The sequence below is a fragment of the Doryrhamphus excisus genome, unplaced genomic scaffold, assembly GCF_030265055.1.
Source record: "Doryrhamphus excisus isolate RoL2022-K1 unplaced genomic scaffold, RoL_Dexc_1.0 HiC_scaffold_24, whole genome shotgun sequence".
Taxonomy (NCBI): domain Eukaryota; kingdom Metazoa; phylum Chordata; class Actinopteri; order Syngnathiformes; family Syngnathidae; genus Doryrhamphus; species Doryrhamphus excisus.
The window spans coordinates 1,032,987-1,055,000 of NW_026652242.1; the positions used below are offsets into that span (position 1 = coordinate 1,032,987).

At 47.7% G+C, this 22,014-nt stretch overlaps 1 non-coding gene and 1 pseudogene across 1 annotated transcript; one reads left to right on the forward strand and one right to left on the reverse strand.

Moving 5' to 3' along the window:
• The first annotated feature begins 7,945 nt into the window (after positions 1 to 7,945).
• The window catches only part of LOC131111083 (uncharacterized), a 15,033-nt pseudogene continuing 964 nt past the window's right edge, over positions 7,946 to 22,014 (forward strand).
• Positions 20,567 to 20,640, reverse strand: trnat-agu (transfer RNA threonine (anticodon AGU)). The gene has a single exon. It is a non-coding gene; the product is annotated as a tRNA-Thr (tRNA).

A 22,014-nucleotide genomic window follows, 5' to 3' on the forward strand; every position in this document is an offset into this window, starting at 1 on the left:
TTGCAAAACAAGCAGCATTTGGTGAAGTTCAAGTATTGCATTCTCACGAACAAACCTGCACCACTCTAGATAAGACCACTTTACGTGACATGCAACAACAATCACCCAAACAAGAACATGATATGTGGCTCCGGAAGGGAGCGCACTTAGATGATGGAATATATTTCTGACCAGAAAACAAACCAATCCTACCAAAAAAAAATTTTATACAAATGGGCTGCATTATTGAGTCATGGGAAATCTCATGTCTCAACAGGGGGGATGGTAGGATTGATAACTACTATCTATCAAAAATCAAAACATTTTTGTAGAGTCAGTTTCCTAAACCAAGCTACCCATTTCAACATATACACATGGATTTTATTGAACTGAATCAAAGTGAAGGATGACCAACTGGTAGAACCAGGAGATTGGGTACTGATTAAAAGCATCAAGAAGAAACATTGGTACTCGCCAAAGTGGGAAGGTCATTATCAAGTGTTGTTAGCTACACCTACAGCACTAAAAATAGCAGAGCGCAGTTCTTGGATCCATCTGACCCACTGTAAAAAGGTGATAAAATATGACTAAATTGTCGCTCTCAATCCTGATTTTTTGTGTAGGGTTACTCATGTGTGTCATCACTATAGCCCTATGGTATTTGTTGTAAAAGTACGATCGTGTGCTGACATAAAAAGAAGCCTGTCTGAAGGGTTCTCGGGTTCCCTAACGTCTCGCAAAGTAAAGTCCGACTACAAAGGGGGCTGTGCTTTTAGTGTGCAGCCGTCTCAAACCCGGTGAAGATTGTCCACAGCTTTGCGGGACCTTAGAGGGGACTGGAGAATCGCTGAAAACATGGCTCAAGTAAAAACGAAGTATGGGGTGTCAGTAATAGTGGTGGTAGTGATGGTGATGTTCTTTCTGGGAGCAGGATTGCTATATCACGACCAGTCACAGAAGCCTAACAAAAGATCACAAGACGACATGACACCTTGGATAGTTAAATGGGCATATAATAATTCCATACGAATGACCATAGCCCCGAACACCACAACCAAGCTACAAATACCCATATCGGCACTGAAGGGTTTTTTAAATAAACAAGAAGTAACAGGAAAGCAATACAGTGGTTATTGGTGGTACATTACTGGACATGTGTTGGACCTAAGCTGGAACTCATTGATTACCACCCAGGAAGGCGACTATTGGTCACCAGGCACCACAGTGGAGGCTAGACATTTTCATAACAAAATACTGTTGCAGAAGCATGGTGCTACATTTAGTGTGACGTTTGTTTTCAACACAACCAACCTCAATCCACATGATTAACCGATGAGCACCATTTTTAATACGTCATGTTGGGGTTTTCTACTATGGGCTTACTCTTCTGGCACTGACCCATACTTTCCTATAATCGTCTGTGAAAATCAAACTATGTCCTCTGTTGACCGACCAATAATGTGCAACTATACACGACAGGCTGGAGTTAAAGTAACAGTGCTTCAAACTACTGATGATTGGTTCCAAGTTTTTACTGGCGTTTCTGGCCTAAACAATAACTGGTTACTCATGGCGGAACAGGCTGCAAACACCACTGACCAGGACTGTGTGGTTTGCATGGGACCAAGACCACTACTGCAAATAGTTCCCTCTGTTTTGAATAAAAGTTGCCTCTTACAGGTTATGACCAAGACCAACCCCACGGGAAGTTGTGCCATATTTGATAAAGCATTCCCCCTTACAGGTCCGGAGAAGAAGAAACCACTGTTTTCTAACAAAGTTGCAATGGGAAATTTCACGTGTATCAACAGGACTGGAACTGGCAAAATATTGGGTTCATTGAACGCTTCTCAGTGTTTTGAAACTGAAACTGTTGATGAATATTTTACACCCTTATCACGAAGTGACATATGGTGGTGGTGTGGTGAAAACGGCATTTATGATAAGCTACCTTTCAACACCACAGGATATTGTGCATCCGTCACATTGATCCTGCCTGTACAAATTTTCCAAATAACGGCTGCAGAATTATTGACCACATTTAATACCATCCTTCCGCATTTATGGGCAAGAAGTAAAAGATCTACACTGGGATGGAGTGAAAATGACCCCACTTACATTGATGCTATTGGAGTACCACGAGGTGTTCCTGACGAATATAAAATTGTTAACCAAATAGCAGCTGGATGGGAATCTATTGTGCCATGGATAACGATAAATAAGAATGTTGACAGGATCAACTACATCCACTACAATGTACAGAAGCTAGGAAATTATACACAAGCTGGTTTTCAAGCAATACATGAACAATTGTCAGCTACGTCCTTGATGGCTTTCCAGAACCGCATTGCTCTTGACATGTTGCTGGCTGAGAAAGGACATGTCTGTGCCCTTTTTGGTGAGAAATGTTGCACGTTCATTCCGAACAACACGACAGCAGATGGAAGTCTCACCAGGGCCTCCTCCCTCTTCCTCTTCTTCTGCTGTTTTTTCCCTCCACCCTCTTTCTTGTATCATCGAGCTCTCGCTGGAAGAAGTCTGTTTGACTGAACTCTTGAAATGGCATCTTGGGGTTTGTCAGTCATGTATTGATGTCCCATCCCCTTGATATTTTGATTTTGGTTGACAACAGCACAGACATGTTTTTGTTTGAGTTTTTTTGACACGGGAGGTGGTTGCTCCTGCTCCAATGGGGTATGAGCAGGTGGTGGTGGTGATGGTGGAATGACCATAGCTGCAGGCAGTGTCACGACAGGCACAGCAGAGGTAGTGCTTAGCAACTGCCAAAGCTGCTGTGTATGTTGCAGCTTCTCTGGGCTGGTATTTAGTGAAGATGATGTATTGAGAAATTTACTGTTGTGTTTCATGTATTTGGAAATATGCAATTTTGATGTTGGATGCAGCATGCTGTTGGGGTCTTTGCTGGACTTGTGGACAAGAGTGCCATACTCCCGAACCACAAGCTTGATCATGTCCTCGTGCCCGCGGTGTTTATTAAGGAGCTCGTCAATTGCCGACTTCTTTGGAGACGGCCAGCGCTTGTGGTCCAACACAAATACTCTCCCTCCAGTCTTCACTGGTCCAGTGCGGGCAGCAGTCGGAGAACATTGGATGGGCAATCTTCTTGTGGGCTCTAGGCAAAGAAAACCATGAGATACACATTTGTTATTTGGTTCAAACAAGATGCAACACTATTAGAACAAGGGGACACATGATTAGTTTAGATAAGTTTTTACCTGGCTGTGGCTGAAGCTCAGAAACAGAAGCTTTATTGTCCAACTCAGATGCTGGGATAGGGGCCACACGACTAGACGTAGTCGCAGTAGCAGTTTGAAGAGGGTGAACAGAGTGGGGAACAAAGTTGAAAAGCCTGGTGGGAGGTGTGGAGGAAGGCTGCACTGGTTCTGCTCCCTGACCAGCTCCTTGATCAGACAGGATGCCTGGAGAAGGAGTACTTGTGGCGCGGCCGGGGTCCTTCTTGGTTTTATGTTTGTCCCAGTCTAAAGGGACCGAACAACACTCTGGCTCCCTGTACTCCAGGCCAAACCTGGACAAACTTTTCTTCGCCAAAGACCCGTCTGGAAACAGCATTCAGGGAGCACATCAGTGCAGGGTCGAAAACAGGCGGGAGACAAACGCCTGGCAGTTTCAGGTCCAGCAGACACTGATAGTTCCAGCGACACACTCCTGTCATGGCCTGGGCCTGGAACAGCTCTGGGGACACCTGCGTGCCGGTCACCCTTTTGGCCTGGTGGAAGTGGTAGCCCTCCTGCTGCGACGTGCCTCTGATGGGGATCCAGACGGGGACTGCTGCACGCTCACCTGGCACGTGGTTTAACTGTATCGTTCCTCCATGGCGGTACAGTATGCCCCCTTCCACCTCAGGATCACTGAGGCAACCGCGCAGAATGTGGACACGTTGGATCCTCCATCTCTTTAGCATGGAGGGCTTATATAGAGGGATGCCATTCGGATCTGTGGTCAGGTGAAAGTGTCAGGTTCAAACTCCTGTGACACTTGTAAAAACACTTAAATACAGAAATACAGACGAGACAGACAACAATATTCAAAGTTACTCGCAGCGAGGAGAGTGAAACCACATGCCGCTCCACTCTGAGTATGCAGTTCACACTCCTCTCCTTTTATTCTTCCTTCTGTCGGGGGTCCCTACTACATGGTCGTGCAACTCTAAGGGGGGGTGGAGAAGGCAGTTGCACGAGCTGTATTTGTTTGTCTATGTGTGTGTGTGTATGTGAGAGCAATTACTTTTAATGTTTTATGAGTTATTTATCTTGACACATTCTTGCGGGATTAACATGAGCATCTGCAGAGTCGCTGTTGGTGCATCCAGGCACCTCCAGGACCTGGGGGTCGCTGGGGGTCTCTGATCAGGGTCACGGGAACATTCCTTCTTCAGCACATTCAAACACTTTCTATTGTCTAAGCAAATTGATATCAGGGTGATAACTAACAAAATAGTACTTGTATCTACATTTTATTCTAACAGAAAGTGCTTCAACACCCCTTCCACTCTCTGAATAAGCGTCCCGGGCGGAGGAATCTTTATCCTGCAGTGCTCACGAATATGCTGCTTGGTGGGATTTGCAGGCTGGATGCCACAGAAGACGTATGCATCCTGGAGCCTCTGCAGGTCTTCCTGGTCCACCACAGAGAAGGCAGCCGATAGGAACTGTGCAAAGGTGCAAACGGTTGTCAACCAATCACAGGGCACAAAGAGACAACCATTCATACTCACTTTCATTTGACCCCCACCCCACACACACTCCATATTGTCTGTGGCCATGAATGTGACAGTGAATGGTTGTCTATATGTGCCCTGTGTGTTGCTGGTGACCAGGATGTAGTCCACCTCTCGCCTGAATATAGCTGGGGTAGGCTCCAGCATGCCCGCGACCCTTGTGAGGATAGGCAGTACGTAAGATGTATGGATATGTTCATTCATTTTCTACTGCTGCTGCTGGAGTCTATCCCAGTTGTATTCGGGCGAGAGGCGGGGTACATCCTGGTTGTCAGCCAATCACAGGGCACATATAGCCAACCATTCACACTCAGTTTCATGCCTATGGACAATATGGCATCGCCATATTGTCAGAACAGGTCAGAACAAATGAGTACAGCTAACTGTCCCTGCCCGGATTTTATTATGCTAAGAAATGTCGGTAGATCTCTGGCGTATCACAGGTGGCCCCCCTCCTTTCCTCGGCCGACGTCTTCTCACCAACGCAGGGCGGGCGGGGTGGAGCGGTGGAGCCAGCCGTTATCGACAGGCCGTGGCTGCCGACGTCATGCTCTCCCGTTATCTGTTAGTCAAAATTGTGGATGTGTAGTAGAGCTCCGGAACTGTATGTGCCTGAAAGCGATTATGTGTCCTGTGATTTGCCCAAGGCTGCTTGGTTCTATTTGATTAAATGTAGTGCATAGTTATATGAGTGAGACACAAGAAATAGGAGACAAAGAATAGGAGACCAACATACATGAAATCCTTCAATATCTAATCTAATCTAAGGAACTACAATTCTGAGAGTTGATGTGGTGTCAATTGGCCAAAGGGGAATTCAAAACAGAGGCTCGTGGCCCATGACCGTTTCTGTGGTAGCTGGAGACTTCAACCAGTGAAATCCATCCATTTTCTGTACCGCTTATTCTCATCAACGGACTGTATTCCCCACCCGTTACCAGCATGGGAACATTCCAACCCAAGATGAGAACACACCGGACCAGGTGCACAGCAAATTACGTGGCACAGACCCAGCGTCACACTGCCCCTACTTTTAGGCCAGACTGAGGTCCACTTTTGCAGCTGAACTAGCTCAGTTGGGGGAGTGTTAGACTGACGATCTAAAGGTCCCTGGTTCAAGCCTTCAAGCTTTGAGTATAATCCTGATTTGCCTTGTGACTTGGCAAATAGTTTGGAAAAAGGACCTTAACTTCAAAGTCCCGCCCATGCAGCCAACCTTCAATCCACTGAGACATCAAGGTGAGCCTGAGGTTGGCTCCGGTGCTTTTTTCACAGCTAGCTTTTAAACCCTTCAAGCCTCATTTCCAATTGTGATTTCTTGTTTTGTTGAAGAAAATCCCATTATTTCTGGAACATGTTATATGAACTACAATTTTCCCTCCAAAGGAGAAATATTTGTCAATTTGGACAATTGTCAATCTGCCCCCACTTTGGACACATCGTCGTGATTCATTGTTTGGCCACTGCTTTGTGACCTCGCCAGTCCTCTTAACAGCCCATTCCCATTGATCCCCATTCACATGTAATGGCCGTTCAATTCCTACTTTTACAAAAAACATGGGAACAAGGACATGTGCTTGATCTCTGAAGTTGTGTACACGAGCAACTGTCCCAGTTTGGACACACAATACATATTTCCCAGATGACTGATTGGGTGCATCACTGGCCTGCATGGAGGGGCTCAGAGGAAGGAGGTGGCCGCTGTGGTGTCATTGCATGTGTGGCAAAGCGAGCGGGGTAGGTAAATTGCTGACAACTTCACCTGGGGACTTTCACCCCAGGATGTAACAGGTTGGATCAATCACAAACTCTACATTAACCCCAAAAATCCCACACAACAAGATCGTGATTTACAATTATAAAAGTAGTTATTTCATTAAACAATTCTCTTAAAATGAGCCACAAACCATGAATAATACAAAGAAAGTGGTGATGGGAGGAGTTATCAAAAAGAAAAGAGGCCTGGGCTGGGCTTACCACGACAGCGGTAACATAAAAGGAGGGATCCAAACCACACTGCACCCGTGACTCAGCAAACCAAAAGTGGAAAAAAAGGGACACAGGGAAACTGCTGCCGCTCTGGGCCCTCAGCACCTGCCAACAAAAAAGAACGTCCTTAAAAGCATAAAAACAAGGCAACCCTCACACACACTTCAGTAATTAAAAGTCAATTTCAAGAGCCATAGGTATCCCTCGTGGCGTCCCAGAGGAGTATAAAATTATGGATCAGGTTAAATCCTGTTTTGCTTTTATCATCCCTTGGATTTCCATTAACCATAATACCGGCCCATTGGACCGGTCTCGCCCGGACGAGTCTCTTGCGAGACGATCCAAGATAGTAGATACAGACGCAGCGGCTCACGACTCTCCCTTTCAGTGCTTTTTTGCTTATTTCATGTGTGTTTGTCTATGGACTCTATCCACGTATACATCAGCATTACACCACTACACCCGACAGGACCTTGTGGACATCGGCTACCGACACAAACTGGCAGTCTGTATCTCACCAACGCCAGATCCATTACCCACAAAAAGGACGACCTGGAGTTACAGCTCGAGGGAAACCGCTACATTCGTGACTGTTGTGTCCTAATCATCACGGAGACCTGGCTCAAACCGACGATCCCCGATGCTAGCGTGCAGCTAGCCGGCCGCTCTCTACACCGCTGGGATCGAACAGAGGACTCCGGTAAGAGCAGAGGTGGGGGGGTCTGTATTTACGGCATGAGGATTGGTGCAACAACAGCAAGATCATAGAGACTCACTGCTCCCCTGACATTGAGTACATGTCCGTAAGATGCCGGCCATATTTTCTCCCGAGGGAGCCAACTGTTGTGATCGTCACCGCTGTTTACATCCCACCGGATGCTAACGTTAGCACGGCACTCTCTCTACTGTTGAACGTCATCAATGAACATCAGCGGGCCCACCCTGATGGCGTTCATATTATAGCCGGGGACTTTAATAAGGCCAATTTAAAGACTGTACTCAGAGGCGTGATGCTGTAATCTCGCGAGAGGGTACGTGACGCGCGCAAGTCAGACAAGCGGAATACAGCGCTCCCAAACAATCTTAACTATTTAAACATCCGCAAAGTATCCTTAGATATAAACCAACATATTTAACTGCTGGAAAAGTTACAGTTCACAAAAAACAAACCTGGAAGATCTGGAGGAGTACATCGACGGTTGCTTCGATAGTATCGTCATGGGCAAGTCGGGCAAGTCACCCAAGACGCCGAACTCCAAGCGTAGCCGTCCTGAAGACTCCCCTGGGGAGACTTCGCCACCAGGCACAGACATCAAGGACATCCTCGATTCCATCGACAAGAGGCTGATTTGCTTGGACGGCTGCCTGGCTCTTGTCGAGGTACTCCATAAAAAATTTCAGGCCATCCGTGAGTCTCTGGACTTCAGCCAAAAACAAATAATCTCCTTGGTGACGGAGAACGCAACCCTCCGTGAATCGGTGAAGTCCCTCACCGACGGAGTTTCACAACTCCGCCAGGAAAACAAGTCCATGAAGGAAACGATCTTGGACCTTCAGGCTCGAAGCATGAGGGACAACCTCGTCTTTGCAGGAATTCCGGAGAAATCCGAGGAAGACCCGGAAGAATCCGTAAGGGCCTTCATGGCGCAACGGCTCAAGCTCCCAGCTGACGTCATCGGGGACATCACCTTCCATCGCGTCCACCGCCTGGGAGCCAAGAAGCCAGAAAATACAAGACCGAGACCCATCGTGGCAAAATTTGAACACTTCAAGCAGAAGGAGCAGGTGAAAGGCCGAGGCCGAGAGCTGAAGGGGACGGACTTCAGCGTGAACGACCAGTTCCCAAGGGAGATCCTCGACAGACGCCGTCGCCTATTCCCTATCCGAAAAAAGTTCATCAACGAGGGGTGCCGAGCTGTCATCACAGTGGACAAACTCTTTGTTAATGGACAGCTATACCGCGATCGTGAAATTACACCGTGGCTGTATTAATCATTCTAACATGGTAACTGAATATGCTTGGTAAGGTAAGGTAACGTCCTACTTTTTCATAGTTACATGATAAAGGTTTGTATATCATAACGCGCTCATCCTCGTTAACGCCTGCACTCTGCCTTCAAATTACTCCCCATTTTTCTTCCTTGCATGTCACCTCATTCCTTTCCTCCCTGTCTTGCACACTTTCTCACTGTCTTTCCCCTCTTTCACTCACTTATATTCCTGTTTGTCACTTGTCTGTTTTCTGTACCAGCATGTCTATACAGTTCACACACACTCACATTATCACAAACCCGCAAATACAAACATTGTACATAAAGACACACATCCATGTACACAGGTGGCTCGTACTGTACATCTGACACATAAATCTACAACACTGCCACTTACACACACGCATATCTCACACATGCATACACCAACATTACACCTTCACTAGTCAGATCAGGAGGACTACATTATAATATGCCCATGTGCACTTTAAGCATATATGTAATAGTATATGCTTACACTACCTACAGGCACATATACTTCACACTTGCACATATATACACACACATATCATCATAAGCTAGTCGAGGATGTCCTCACTGCAATTTGTCACTTGGAATGTCAGGGGAGTCGGGTCTCGAGAAAAAAGACAAAAAATGTTTAACCATCTAAAGAATATCCAAGCAGACATTGTCTTATTGCAAGAGACTCACATCTCCAATGCAGCTGCCCATACATTTCACTCACCACAGTTTCCACACATATACCTAGCAAACTACAACTCCAAACAGAGGGGCGTAGCCATTTTAATTAGCCGGAGGGTCAATTTTACACTGCTCAACAATACTATAGACATAGAAGGTAGATATATAATAATTAACATATCTGTGGACAATGTTAAATTTTGCATTGCCAACATATATGGTCCTAATGTTGATGACCCCTCTTTCTTTCACACCTTTTTTTCTTCTCTCTCTGCACACCTGGATTCAAGCTTGATCTTGGGAGGGGACTTCAACTTATTTCTCACCAGTGCACCACACGTACTCCCGAATTGACTACTTCTTAACAAGTAGCTCAATCTTATCTGACATATCAAATATTCACATACACCCTATCATTATTAGTGATCACGCACCAGTCTCTCTCTTTCTTACTAACCAAACCACAAGTACACCTACTAAATGCTGGAGATTTAATACATCATTGCTTAAAGACCCAGACTTTTTAAAGGTCTTTGAGAGAGAGTGGACAATGTTTTTAGATTTTAATGACCAACCGGAAACCTCGGCTTGTGTTCTCTGGGAGACAGCAAAAGTAGTAATGCGCGGGAAAATTATCTCCTACTCATCATATAAGAAAAAGAAAGAAAGATTATTGGAATTGGAGGAAAAAATTAAACTCCTTGAAACCGCTTATGCAAATTCACAGGATGAGAATACTCTGAATAACCTTAGAAAATTGAAATTAGATTTAAAAGAAATTACTGATAAGAAAATTCAGTTCCAATTACAAAGACTACGTTTGGAGAAGTTTGAACATGCCAATAAATCTGGAAAATACTTAGCTAACCAACTAAAACTTAATAAAGAAAAAAACTCTATCTCCTCCATTAGAAACTCAGAAGGTAACATCACTCACCTTCCGGAGGAAATTAATTCAGTCTTTAGGGACTTTTATAAAAGACTATACACACCTCAGATTAACCCTTCTGTTCCAGACATTGAAACATTTCTTAGTACCATAGAATTACCAAAATTAGAAAAAAATCAGGTGACAACCCTGGACTTACCCATTTCACTGACAGATCGTTATGATGCTCTACAGGAAATGCCAAATAACAAGGCACCAGGACCGGACGGGTTTCCTGCCGAATTTTATAAAACATTCTGGTCACTGCTAGCCCCAGTTTTTTTTTAAATGGTTCAGGAAATAAAAGAAAATGCACGCCTACCCCCATATATGAATTCTGCTACAATCAGTCTTTTGCTAAAATCAGAAAAGGACCCAACATTACCTTCCAGTTATCGTCCAATTTCACTTATTAATGCGGATCTTAAAATAATATGCAAAGTATTAGCTAGAAGACTGGAAAAAGTTACCCCTCATATAATACATCCCGATCAATCAGGATTTATCAAGGGGAGACACTCAGTTAGCAATGTACGCCGCTTAACCAATCTGATTGATCACTCTATCATCCATAATTTGGAAACCACAATCGTCTCACTAGACGCTGAAAAGGCATTCGACAGAGTTAACTGGAAATTTCTCTTTGCAACCCTACAGAAATTTGGCTTTGGAGAGTCATTTAGAACGTGGATCCAAATATTATATAGCATCCCAAAGGCCTCCGTTCGAACCAATAATCTGATCTCTCCAGAATTCACTTTACAAAGAGGTACTAGGCAAGGTTGTCCACTCTCCCCCTCATTGTTTGCTATCTTCATTGAACCTCTTGCAGCTGCAATTCGACAACATGGAAATATTAAAGGGATCCAGACAACAAATGTTCATCATAAGATAAGCCTTTATGCTGATGATGTGTTACTCTTCCTAAAAAACTCACACTTCTCACTGCACCAAGCTATCACACTCATCAATAACTTTAGCACCTTCTCAGACTACTCTATTAACTGGTCTAAATCCATAGTATTGCCCATTAATTTCGTTTTCCAGAGCACAGGTATTTGGGCATCAACATTTCCCCCAATCTGTCAGACCTGATCAGCTTGAATTATACCCCACTGTTGAAATCGATTGAGGATGATCTTGAACGTTGGAGAACTTTGCCGATCTCTCTTATGGGCAGAGTATCCACTGTGAAAATGATGATATTACCAAGGATCAATTATCTGTTCTCTATGATCCCAACCAAACCATCTATAACTTGGTTTAAGTCATTAGACTCATATATAAATAAATTTCTTTGGAAAAATAAGCCAGCACGAATAAGCCTAAAAACATTACAAAAATCTAAAGAATGTGGGGGCTTAGAACTGCCAAATTTCTCCAATTACTTCCTGGCAAATAGGCTACAGTATATCTTAAAATGGATAAAACCTAACCCCTTGGATCAGTTATGGCTAGACATTGAACAATCATTTAGCCAAGAAATCCCCATCTTTAACTTACCTTTCATAAGCCAAATCCTTAGGAAACACGATTGTTTTAAAAGCATAAATATTAAAACCACTCTGACAGCTTGGTGGGAATTTTTAAAAATAACTAGGTCCTCGCTCAATCCTTGCCAGTACACTCCGATCTGGAATAACCCTGATATATTGCTTAAAAAAAAACATTGGATTTTACAACATGGCATGACAAAGGAATAAGTTGCTTGGAAAATATCATAAGGGGGGGAAAGTTTGTGTCATTCACTTACCTTGTTACACAGTATGGGTTAAGCCAGAATACATTTCTTGAATACTCACAAATAAATCCATAATTAGAGCTAGGTTTCGTAACATATCTTGGGAAAGCTATCCCACCATTGACCAATTCTTAAACGTATCCACTCCCCAAACATTATCCAAGTTGTACATTCTTTTGTCAAAGTGTGACAACACCGTTGGGGTTCCAGTCTCCAAATGGAACCTAGATTTATCTACAAGCTGTGACCCTGAGTTCTGGAAGCAAATATGCCTTAATTCGTTCCGTTTAATAAAAAATCCCAACCTACAGTTGGTTCAGTTCAAAACCATTCATAGAGTACACTACACAGGGCAGAGAATGTTTAAAATGGGACTAACCGACTCCAACATCTGTGTATACTGCCCAGATCATGTAGTAGATGATTATTTACACTCCATGTGGGCATGTGCCCCCATTAGTAATTTCTGGCAAGCAGTGTGCGAGGACCTTTCTTTGGCACTTGGGACCTCTATTCCTTCCTCACCTGTATTATGCTTGTTGGGTGATCTTTCTACAGTCAACGTAGAAACAAATCACACACAACTCCTCATCACAGCGTTAAGCATTGCCAAGAAAACCATTCTTATCAATTGGAAATCCAAAAAAAAACTGAACATAGCCTTTTACAAAAATCTTCTGTTAGATCATATAGCAATTGAGAGAATGTCTGCTGAATCCAAAGAACAACTGTCAGAATTTCAATCTATATGGGCTCCAATAATTAATCTCTAAAATTAATCGCTTAATGTAATTCTCGAAGGGCTGAGTGTGCCTGTCTCTGCCCCTGGCGGTCTCGTTCCTCTGGCTTGGGGCATGGTCTTGGTCGCCGGGTTGCCCTGGCGTCTGGGGGGTGAGCGGGTGGGTGCCGTGTATCTCTGTCCCTTCCTGCTGGGCTGACCCCCTGGAGGTTCTGGTGGGGGTTGGTGGGGGGCTGTCCGGATTTGGGGATGGGGCGTGGGTGGGGTGGTGGTGGTCGTCCCGGGGGTGGTGCAGGCCGTCCCTCGGGGTGGTGGGTAGACGGGGAGCCACATCCTGTGGGTGGTGGGCGCCTGCTGCTGCTGGGGGGGGCCTGTGTGCGTCCGGTGGCGCTGGTTCCTCCGCGGCCTCCCTCGCCCCTGGGGGTGGGCCGGGTTTGCCCTGGGTGCTCTGGCCTGGCTACTGTGTGGGACCGTGGGGTGTGGGCATGGGAGGCTTTGGCCCTGCCCTTGGTGTGGGCACGGGTGGTTATACCCCGCTGCCCTTGCAGAGCCTTCCCCCTTAGGTATGTATATGGCTATATATGTGTGTGTGTAGGTATGCATGTATATATTTATTATTATCATATCTAAAATAGCTAAAAGATCTAAATTATTAGAAAATATATTTATATATATATATTATATATTTATATATATATTTATATATAAATTATTATATATTAAGTATCAATAGTTATTATACATCATTATTATACATACATAACTATCAATAAATATTATTATTATTACTATTATTATTACTATTACTACTATTACTATTACTATTGTTATTATTATTATTATTATTATTATTATTATTATTGTTATTATTATTATTATTATGATTACTATTATTATTATTACTATTATTGTTATTATTATTATTGTTATTATTATGATTACTATTATTATTATTGCTATTATTATTATTACTATTATTATTATGATTATTATTATTATCAATTACTTTACTTTATTTTTATTTTTCATTTATTATTTTTATTCTCAATTTTAATTTTTGTGTATGGTAGGTGTATGGCCCCGGGTGGGGCGCCTGGTAAGCTCATACGGGAGGGGGGGTCTCGTTTGTGCAGCTTGGGCTCTGGGTGGGGAGGTGCGGTGCTGGGGTGGGGCATTACCTGCTTCCCTCCCTTCGGTAGGGGGATGGCTGGGTTGTGGTGGATGTGGGGCGGGCGGGTGGGGGTGCTGGCTGTGGGTGCGTGGGTAGCGGGGCGGATAGCGGTGGGGGTGGTGCTCTGCGCGGTGCGGGCCGGGATTAGCGGGGGGCTTGCTTGGGGGGCGGGGTGGTGGGCTCTGGGTCGTGGGGGGGCCTCGACCAAGGGTTGGGGGGTGGGGCTGGCCGGTGGCTCACGGGCGGCCCCTGCTATTTGCCGGTGTCTGGTTGGCCCCTTCTGTCTCCGGTCTGGTGGCGGTCTTCCCGCCTCCGGGGTGTCCTACTTGGCGGGTCCGTGGGTGGATGGGAGATGTGGTGGAGACGGGTCAGCGCTGTGGTGGAGGGTGGGACTGGGGGGGCATTCACTTTTTGCGGCTGTTGGGGTGTCGTCTGCCTGGTGGGCTCTGCTGCCTGGTGTGTGTGTCTCTGTCCCGCCCTGGCACTCTTGACTCACGAGCCCGGGGGGCGGGGTTGGGCTCTTCCCCATGCGGGTCCCGGTTCTCCTGCGGTCTCTGTGGTGTCACTCCCTGGGCTGCCATGGTGACGGATGTGTTGCCGGGGCGCGGTTCCTGCTGTTCTGGTGGTTGTAGGAGCTGCCTCGGGGCGTGTGGTTTGTCCGCGGCTCCTGGTGGTCCGGGGGTGGCGTAGCTGGCTCAATCTCTGGTGGGGCCCTCCGGGGGGGAGCTGGCAGGCCGGACTGGCAGCCACGATGGGCTGGGTGGGGCTTGTGGTTGGTCCTGTGGCCCAGGGCTTGCTCCCGGCGGCTGGCTTGCCCGGCTCGGTTAGCCGGTAGTGCGGGGTGGGCGTGTGTGGGGCCCCGATCCTCCCTGCTGCACTGCACCACCTCACATACATGTAGGACTTTGGGGGGTGGCCTGCAACTGGTTTTGCCGGGGGCGAAGGGTTTCCTTGCGGATGCCCTTTTGTCCTCGGCATTCCTCTGGCTGGTCACCCTTCAATTTTAACCGCACCTTAGACACTCAGTTCTGGGGGGGGGGGGGGGGGGGGGTCTGGGCAGGCATGGGACCCACCATTGCTCTGCTTCCCTCCACACACACACACACATACACATACACCACACACATAGGTCAGCCATATGGGGCAGGCCAATTTTTAATTGCACTATCTACACAATACCATCTTCACACACACAGGTGTAGCGGGCTGGACCGGAGAGCCTACTGCCTACCCCCGCGATTGGCCCGCTGGCTGCTGGGGCTTGGCGGCTCGCTCGGGGTGCCCTGGGCTGCAGGATATTTTGGTCTGGTCTGCCTGGCCTTCCTGGGGGTCCCGCTGGCCCTCCCGGTGGATGGTGGGGTCCGTCGGTGGTCTTAACTCCTCGGCTCTGGTGCTTGGCCTCCCCGTGACTTGGAGCTATGGCTCTCCCTCACGGGGGTGAGCTGCCCGGCGGATGTCGGCCGGCGCAGTGGAGCGCCTCACCACTCGCCTGCTCGCCCCCTCCGCTTGTTCATGTGCGGGCCTCCTCCCCTCGCCCGCTCCTTTGTCTGCCACAGTGCCGTAGCCCTGATGCCGTGGTCGAGGGGAGTCTGGGGGTGCTATGCCTTGGCGGTCCGTACCTCCCTGGGCTCGGGGCCTGGTTGTGGGTCTGGGACCCCTGGGTCCCCCGCTCTGTGATGCCCCGGACGCCCCACCCGGGGACGTCCACAGCATGTGTGTGTATTGAGTGGTTGGGGTGTGCATGTGTCTGAGTTTATTTTATGTATTTATTGTTTTAAATACTTAGATAAATAATGATTAGTTTTATTATAATTATATATATATGTATATGTGTGGGTGTGTATGTGGGTATATGGCCATGTAGATATACGGGGGGGGCTCCGCGGGGGTCTGGCGTACGGCGTTCCATCTCAACCGCCCGGTCCTCCATGGGGCAGTGTGCCCGGGCCTCTTCTGTCCTGGCCGGGGCGGTCCTATGTCGGTGGTCGGGCCTGGGGTTACCTGGGGCGGGCCTGGTTCTGCTTCCTGGGGGTGTGTGGGGGGCGGGAGGCGGTGCCTCCGGCCGTGGACGGGCTCCCTTCCGGCCGGCAGGGGCGCCCCTGTGCCCACGGGTGTGTGGCCTTCGATGCCCTTCTGCCCTAGTGGGGTATGGTCTCCCGCTGGTCTCGGGGGTGCGGCTCTCCTCCGGCCTGCTGGCGCCCTGTTGCCGGTTGGGATTGCTCCTCCATGGCCTCTTGCTGGTCTCTTCGGGGAGTTGCTTCGGGGGCGGGTCTTGGGGAGTCGGCCCTGGCTTTGCCCACACCCACGGGGCCGGAGGATCTCTGGCGGTGGGGGCTTGACCTGGCTGCGCGGGGCGGGGTTTGCTGGGCGGTAGAAGGCAGTCTCTCTCCTTTTGTCATTCTCAGTGACAATTACACATTCACACACTCGCATTCACATACACAACACACCTCCATATGGGCACTCACAGCACATGGGTGCTTTTCTATACAATCTACTATCTTATCCCTGATGTTTATATAGTATTGGTATGCTATTATTACAGTAATAATGATGTCAAGCAGTGAGATTTTAATTACTGTAACTGTATGGTTGCAATTGTGTTTACTATCATGGGTCATGTCTTCATCGTTACTATTGCTACTGGTAAGTTGGACTGTTTCATTTCACTGATATCATCTCCAGTGTGACCCTTAGCCATCATTGACATTTAACTGTTCTGTTTGTCACTGTTGTTGTTTTGGGAATTCTTGTTGCTGCTGTTTTTGTCTCTCCCTCTACTGCACCCCCCCCCCCGACCCCACCTTTCTCTTCTCTCTTCTTCTTTTCTGTTCTTCTTCTTGCTCCGGTCCAGTCGCCCCAAATGGCATAACAAAAACATCAAATAACGGCAAATAAAATTTCATGGTACAGGGAAGTTGTAGCCAACACCTTTCCTGACACAGAGCAAATCTGTCTAGCATGTAAGAGCATTCAGATCAACAATACTATCTGCCCCAATGGCTGGACGGGACAAAAAAAAATAATAAAAAAAATAAATAAATAAAGACTGTACTCCCGAAGTTTCATCAGCATGTCAAGTGTCCAACGCGAGGAGCAAACACTCTTGATCATGTTTGCTCAAACATAAAGCACGGCTGCAGAGCATCACTAACTTCAGAGGACGTGATGTGATGTCAGGAGACCTGAGCATGTCTCTGGCAGAGAAGACAGGAACTCAACAGTTTCTTTGCCCGCTTTGAAACACCACAGCGATACTCATCTTCTCCAGCCCTGCCCCCAGCCCCTCCCGGCCCCACGACGGACCCCCCCATTAACTGTAGGAGAGCATGACGTGAGGCGTGTGCTTCAAGCAGTGGACCCCAGGAAGGCAGCTATGATGACCTGCTATTCAGGATGACCCATTGTGGTCCTTCCACAAGGGAGTTGCGAGCTGGAAGCTGTGAGCTGTTCAGGTGTCTTGACACCCCGAGTGCCCCCTAAATCGCACGTTGTCGGCAGGATTTGAACCTGCGCGGGGAATCCCCAATGGATTTCTAGTCCATCGCCTTAACCACAAATGCAAAGGCAATGGAAAATGACGGTAGACGGTATTGCCATTCTTTCCTGGCAGACATAACATAAGCAAACGGCTTGTCCTTCGAGCCAGACTTGATATTGGGACCTCAGGATTCAAGCTTGAAACACTATAGTCATCCGCTCTTCCAACTGAGCTATCAAAGGTCTTGTTGTTTTAGGGCGAGTGAGTACGGCCGAGCGTTCAACGGCGTCTCATTGAGGTTGCAGGCTCAAACACGCCGTGGATGAGAATGCCACTTTTGACAGTGTTTTTGAGATAATCAAGTCTCAGGTGGTTAGGTGTGACTTTTCTGATCGAATTCAGAGGTCATGTGTTGGTCCCGAAAAGGGTCTTTGCACTTTTTTCAACACGACCACCGATGAAAGGTATAAAAACAGCCCTGTTGCATTGGCCCGGGAATCGGACCCGGGCCTCCCGCTTGGCAAGTGAGAATTCTACCACTGAACCACCAATGCCACGTGGGGACACACTGTAAGAGAAAAAAAATCATACAAGAGAGGGAATCCAAAGTCCAACACATGTGTGAATTGAGAGGTTGTGGTTGGAGCGGGCAGTGCCAGCAGCTGGGGAATATCCCTGGTGGAGGAAGAGCGTTGGCGTGCTGAGCGAACTGGACAGCGGGAAATCGTGTATAGGACTCCCACAGTACAGGCACAGGCACAGCCACAGGCATAGGCGGTGACTCCTCTCCGCTGACGAAAGGCGACTGGCTCCCAGTTGCATGGGGACGACACTCCCGACGTCGTAAGACGGCGCTCCGCTGCTGGAGCAGGGAGGGAGGAGTGGTGCCGGAAGAGCCCCAGGAGGTGGGATTTGGAGCCGACCTGTGGGTTGGAGAGGCTCCGCTGTGCGCTGCGCTCCCGCAGCCGGTTGTCGAGTCGAATGGATAGCGACAGAGAGCAGCTGGAATGACAAGGTGCTGCGGAGCGCATATCGGGCGAGCCTCAGCCAACAAGTGCAAGATGAGCTGGCCGCTCGGGATGAGACCCAGACGCTGAGGCTCGCCCGATACGCGTTTCGTAGCGCCTTGTCATTCCAGCAGCTCTCTGCCGTTATCCCGGTTAGCTCAGTTGGTCAGCGTGTGGTGCTAATAATGCCAAGGTCATGGGTTCAACCCCCCGTACTGGCCACTCTTCTTCATGTGCTCCAGGAACAACAAAACGGCGACAACCCACTGGCCCCCATATCCAACATCACACCACCCACCCACCTGTGAAACACCCTCGACAAGGCCGCTGAAAGACCGGGGAGAGGTAAAGAAAACAGCATGTCAAAGCAGAGTGGCAACAAACCTCTCGGCCACCGAGACTGCAAGAAGCAGATCAATGGGGACAGTGGACCCCATTATCCTCTACCCAAAATTTAGACCACCAGTGTAGAGAATGCAGACCGTGAAAGAACAACAAAAGCCCCCGTCGACAACACCCCGGCCCTCATAACCAACAGTACTCCACCACAAGGTAAACAGCATGGCGGCAACAAATGCCCAACCAAAGCGTCACAGAAAAAAACCCATTGGATTTCAAGTCCAACGCCTTAACCTCTCGGCCACCGTGACTGCTTGGAAAAGACCAATGGGGGCAGGTGACCCCATTGTCCTAGAACCAAAATGTTGCTGATGTCAAGGATCAGCTGGCAACATGTGCATGGGAGGAAGACACGTGGTTTGTGTGAGGGGCTACACAAGTCTTTCCACGGCTAGTTAAAAGCCAGGCACCTCACATCGTTTCCATAAAGTACCAAGGGACAACAAAGCAGGGAAGATAAGGGATAGGGAGGAGAGGGGAAAGATGCGACCGCCTTTGTTCAGAGCCAGAGAAGAAGCTCTCCTCTCTGCAAGGTCAAGCACAGTATGCCAGAAGATTTCAGTTTGTGAGTTGTCCTCATTCTACAAAGGCCTGGATAGCTCAGTTGGTCCTCCTTCTGTGGTCAAGTACACTATGCCAGAAGATTTCTGCTCCTTCATCCTCAACACCGAGAAGGCCAAGGAGATGACCGTGCACACAAGGAATAACTTGTTGAAGTAAATCGTTTCGACCAAGCACCTTTGCGATGTTCCAGGACTGTGGGTAAACGCCATTCTCAATAATTAAATTGAAGATACAGTGCGAGACACGCACTTTGACCAGCTTAGCCACAGTGCCAGCTGTGCATCTGGCACCAACACAAAAACAGTTCGCCAATGGGGAAAAATGTTCATACAAGGGAGGGAGTCCACAGTCCAACACGTGTGAATTGAGAGTCCCTGGGTGGGCTCAAACCACCAACCTCTCAGTTAACAGCCAAACACGCTGACCAATTGCGTGACAGAGACTACAACAGCACACAAGGAATAACTTGTTTAAGTAAACCTTTTCGACCTAGCACCTTTGCGATCTTCCAGGACTGTGGGTAAACACAATTCTCAATAATTAAATTGAAGATATGAGTTTCTCAGGGAAACAAGGAGCGAGAGGTTCAGTCATCACTGGGAACTTTGGAAGTGTAGTCACTTTAAGTCAGGTCTGCTTTGGTGAACTTCAGAGGCATCATGACCAGTCTGCCTCAAAACATTATCTGAAATCCTGTGGCAGGTTTCTGGCATTGATTCTTAATTCAGTTGCCATCCCTGATAGATGGTAATGGTAATGGCAATCATGCCCGCGTGGCAGGCGAGTGTCTTTGCTTGTCTGACGTCTGTGTCGCATCCTGATTGGCTGGCAGCAAATGTCTGAGAATTCTACCACTGAACCACCAATGCCACGTAGGGACACACTGTAAGAGAAAAAAAATTAAACTGTCAAGTGGATGAGCCTCTGCAAAGTAGCGCTGAATGACAACACATCACAATGTCATACTCTTTGGATTCAAGCACCTTCTGGCGTAATGGGATCCACAACAATCATGTCAGCTGTGGATGCAACGTCAATTCGTTCTTGAAGGGCAAGTGACAAAAAGAAGTACATGGTTCACAAATCAGCTGCCAAAGTTTCACTGACCAAGCACCCAGGCACTGCTGGGATTTGAACCCAGGATCACATGTTTACTAGACAGGCACTTTGACCAGCTTAGCCACAGTGCCAGCTGTGCATCCGGCACCAACACAAAAACAGTTCGTCAATGGGGAAAAATGGTCATACAAGGGACGGAGTCCAAAGTCCAACACGTGTGAATTGAGAGTCCCTGTCAGGTTCAAACTCCTGGGACACTTGTAAAAACACTTAAATACAGAAGAGACAGACAACAATATTCAAAGTTACTCGCAGCAAGGAGAGTGAAACAACATACCCAGTGACATGCCGGTCCACCCTGAGTATGCCATTCATGCTCCTCTCTTTTTATTTTCTTTAGGAGGTCCCTAATACATGGTCGTGCAACTCTAAGTGGAGGGGGAAGCAAGCAGTTGCACAAGCTGTACTTGTTGTCTATGTGTGTGTGTGTATGTGAGAATAATTACTTTTTGTGCATGTGTTCTTATCTTGGCACATTTTGCACGATGAAACTTCTTCAAGGTTGCTGCTGGCATTCCCAGGCACCTGCAAGATTTGTGGTGTTGGGAGTAGCTGGTCAGCGTCTTGGAATGCTGCTTCAAAACACTCAAGACTATTGTCCCAAAGGTGCCAGGTTGCATCGAGCATACGGGAGTCGTCACCCAGCTGATCCGGGAGGCACGGGAAGGCAAAGGAGACCTGGCAGTCTTGTGGCTTGACCTTGCCAATGCCTACGGGTCTATCCCACACAAACTGGTGGAAACCTCGCTTGACAGACACCACATTCCAGGCAAGATCAAGGACCTCATACTGGACTATTACAGCTGCTTCAGTTTGAGAGTCACTTCCGGAAAAAAGAAATCTGCATTTCATCGGCTAGAGAAGGGCATTATCACTGGATGCACCATTTCAGTGATATTGTTTGCCTTGGCCATGAATATGCTGGTGAAGTCAGCAGAGGTGGAGTGCAGAGGTCGACTCACCCGCTCTGGTATGCGGCAGCCCCCCATCAGAGCGTTTATGGATGATCTGACAGTGACTACATCATCAGTCCCGGGCTGTAGATGGATCCTTCAAGGCTTGGAGCGTCTCATTAGCTGGGCCCGGATGAACTTCAACCCAGCCAAATCCAGGTCTCTGGTGGTGAAGAAGGGGAAAGTCATAGACCAGTTTCGCTTCTCAGTCGGAGGCACCCAGATTCCATCGGTGGGGGAGAAGCCAGTTAAGAGCCTGGGCAAGATCTATGACTGTACCTTGAAGGACACCGGAGCACTCCAAGCGACATCAGAGGAGTTGGGAACCTCCCAGCCTCCCGACTACTGCCCTTCAGTAGTCTGATGGAGGACTTTATGGTCAACCGAGCAAGAGAGGTGCTGCTGTATAGGGACTCTAATGACATCAAAGTCTCCTCGGCTGGCATAGAAGTACGAACTGGCAGGAAATGGAAAGCTCATGAGGCGGTAGAC